This window comes from Amborella trichopoda, chromosome 11 (assembly GCF_054954075.1).
Source record: "Amborella trichopoda isolate Santa Cruz 75 chromosome 11, AtrichopodaSantaCruz75HAP2 v2.0, whole genome shotgun sequence".
NCBI classification, from domain to species: Eukaryota; Viridiplantae; Streptophyta; class Magnoliopsida; order Amborellales; family Amborellaceae; genus Amborella; species Amborella trichopoda.
This window is the reverse complement of record NC_142346.1, coordinates 27106682-27110198: the sequence shown is the minus strand read 5'-3', so window position 1 is coordinate 27110198 and position 3517 is coordinate 27106682. Positions and strand designations below refer to the sequence as shown.

Below are 3517 nucleotides of genomic sequence, written 5' to 3'. Positions count from 1 at the left end.
ATTTCATCCACGACACAAGGCTCTTCGACACGTACTCATGACCCCCTTTCTAAGGTTTTCCTTTCTCCAATCTATCTCCTCCCAGGAAGAACCCAAAACCTTTACCAATGTGGTTAAATTTCCCAATTGGAAGGAGGCAAGGAAAGCTAAGATTAATGCATTACAACAAAATAATACTTGGACATTACAACCACTACCACCTGGCACAAAGCCCATTGGACACAAGTGGGTACACAAGATAAAATACAAGACTGATGGAACTGTTGAACGATACAAAGCTCGACTTGTGGCCAATGGCTATATACAAGTTGGAGGGCTTGACTATCATAAACATTTGTGCCAGTTGCAAAACTTGTCACCGTGAGATGTGTACTTGCCCTTGCATCTATTTGAGGATGCTCCCTCTATCAGTTAGACGTGCATAATGCCTTTTTACATGGAGATTTCTATGAGGAGGTTTACATGCAGATTTCGTCGGGGATTTGCTCGACAAGGGCAAACCTGAGTTTGTTGACTTAACAAATCATTATATGGGCTCAAACAAGCCTCTCGGTAGTGGTTCGATATGTTTTATTCCACTTTGTAATCTGTTGGTTTTATTCATTATATTGTAGATTATTCCTTATTTACCTTAAACTATTGGAAAGACTTTCATTGTTATCCTTATTTATGTTGCAACAACAACCGCTTCATTTTACCGTTAAAACAATTTCTTCACTCCAAATTTCATATCAAGGATTTCTGAACCTTGAAATTTTTCCTGGCATGTAAGTCGCTCGTTCACAAGGCAGAAACTTTATTAATCAAAGAAAATATATTCCTAATATTTTCGTCGAAACCAGACTAACATGTACAAAACCAGTTACTTTTCTCATGGAGCAATACCTTTGTCTCACTATCACTGATGGTGACCTCCTTCATGACCCTGGTTGATATTGATATTTAATGGGACAACTCAGTTATCTCACTATCACGTGACCACATATGTTATATCCAGAAAATATCCTTAGCCAATTTATGCACAGTCCTCGGCGTCCTCACTACATGGCTACTCTTCATGTACTTCGTTATCTCAAAGGAACGACATCATTTGAATTCCTTTTACCATCTAATTCCTCGCTCCAATTAACAACTCATTATGACTCAGATTGGGCAAACTACCTCATGACTTTGCGGTCGACTATCGGCTATTTTACTTCACTTGGTGCTTGTCGACTTTCTTAAAAGACTGAGAAACAACCCAATATATCACGATCTTCAGCAGAAGCTGAGTATCGTGCCAAGGCTGTAGCCACGTGTGAACTTGTGCCACTAAAAACCTTACTTTAGGATCTCGTTGTATCTTACCCTCATCTAGTGCGCCTATACTGTAACAACCAGGCGGTCCTTCACATTGCTGCCAACCCTGCGTTTTACGAATAGATTAAGCATGTAGAAATCGATTGTCATCTCATCTAGAAAAAATTTTGTTCGGGCATTCTTATAGTCTCTCGTCTTTACGAAACATCAACTCGTAGATATTCTTACAAAGTAATAAGTCTAGAGCAATTTCCATTTCCTAGAGGCAAGTTGGGCGTAATCGATCATCACGCGCCAACTTAAGGGGGAGTATTGGGCGCCAACTTAAGGGGGAGTATTGGGTGACTGGCGGCTCCCTAATTTTAGGAGTTCTCACTCAAAATGGTGACTCCATAATTTAGGGATTTCTCATTCAAATATTTGCTGCCATATACACTTGTAAGGGATCCCTTTTGTCATGCACAAATCCTGCATATCAGGGATCATTTGATTTACTTGTAACATACTTCCTATTTGTTATATTCAGGCCCTGCAAATCAAGGATCTTAGGTCGGTATTGTAAGATATATATCAATCCCCATGAATAGAAAACTAATGATATTTCAACTCAATTTTATCATTCACGTGGGGCAGGACAATGGTATTGAACCAATCCACTAGAATTATCCAATGGGGCACAATTCACCAAAATACACCAGTCCACCAAAACATCACATGGGTTGGGCACAATTCACTCTCTATGATGGACTAACATGCCCTCGTACATTCGTGGTCTTTGATAGATTTTAATTATTGACAAGTGGTTCCCTCTAGTACCCAAAGTGAAAGGAAAATGTAACAAAATTGAAAGGTCCCACTAGACAAGCTACTTGGGTCGGTGCACCAAAAGGCAAATACAACACAATCAGCATAATAATCAACATAATAATTTTGATTATTATACCATAAGTCAATGCACCATAAGTCAAGTCAATATCAACTAATACAAAGCAATTATTACAATATATATATATATGAAAATAGAATTTAAATATGAAAATAGACAAGACAATCACTATTAAATAGTTATTGCATATTAATTTAGGAAGTTAAATATCATAGATACACAAAACAGAAAATTCTATGGGCATGGGCATTTGGAATTTATTTTTTAATTTTTAAATATTTTTTTTTCGAGTAGTTTTGTGATGGAAATTAAAATGAACAGCTAAACAATGAAGCCCCATTTTAAAGAATTTCGCTTTATAAAAGTATTATAAGTATTGAATTTAGTTAGAAAAGTAGAGCCAACAATAACCCCTAAAGATTCTAAAATGCCATAGGTGTTTTTAATTTGGAAAACTTTTACATAAGGTGTCAACCTTATCACCTCAAAAATCCACCAAAACATTTTGTTTCGATACTGCAAAACCCTCTAATTGATCATCTTGATCTCGAGATATATAGATATAGAAAAAAATCAATTTCAAGTCTTAAAAACAATTCATCTTGTAGTGCATTTGGACTATCCAATTTCAAGATTTTCAAATGTTTATAGTTCGACTTAATCTACATCATTTCTAGAGCTTGGAAAAAAATAATTTCAAGTCTTAAAAACAATTCATCTTGTAGTGCATTTTCAAGATTTCAAATGTTTATAGTTCGACTTGATCTACACCATTTCTAGAGCTTTAAATTTCACGACTAGAAACAAAAACAATTTTTTAGCCCTTCACAAAATTGTCCGGCACAAAAATATGTCTTTGACCATAATTTAGAGGTGTGCTTTGGATTGTTTAAAGTAGACGCCTTATACAAATAAGGCTCTTTTATACTCTTTTATTTTTAATCATCAAGGTTTACTGTCTACCTAACCCAACCCAATCCCTTTACTCCGGGAATGGGATGGGTTAAGGTCCTCATCCATTGGAAAAAAATTTATATACATAATTAATTAATATACAAAAAAAATTTCCTTTTGAACATAATCCCTGCAATGAAATGACACGGAAAGAGAACAAATTAATCTCAACAATACTTTTATATGAAACAACACCCCTTTATTTTTAATACCGGTTCAAAATGTTAGTGAAATCTAATGAAAAGTTTATTGGAAATACTGATTGGAATCAACCTCTGTTCCATCAAAACTATTGAACTTATTCTCCTCCAATCTCCCATCATATCAATTCTTTATGGATTTTTTGAATCCTATTATCTACATATTCTAATTTTATTT

The 3517-nt window shown here is 35.2% G+C and overlaps 1 long non-coding RNA gene across 1 annotated transcript; it reads right to left on the bottom strand.

Moving 5' to 3' along the window:
* Positions 1–795: 795 nt before the first annotated feature.
* Positions 796–3517, bottom strand: LOC148779821 (uncharacterized). The gene is made up of 2 exons (XR_016045100.1): positions 3413–3517; positions 796–1405 (listed from the first exon to the last, which is right to left on the bottom strand). It is a non-coding gene; the product is annotated as an uncharacterized LOC148779821 (long non-coding RNA).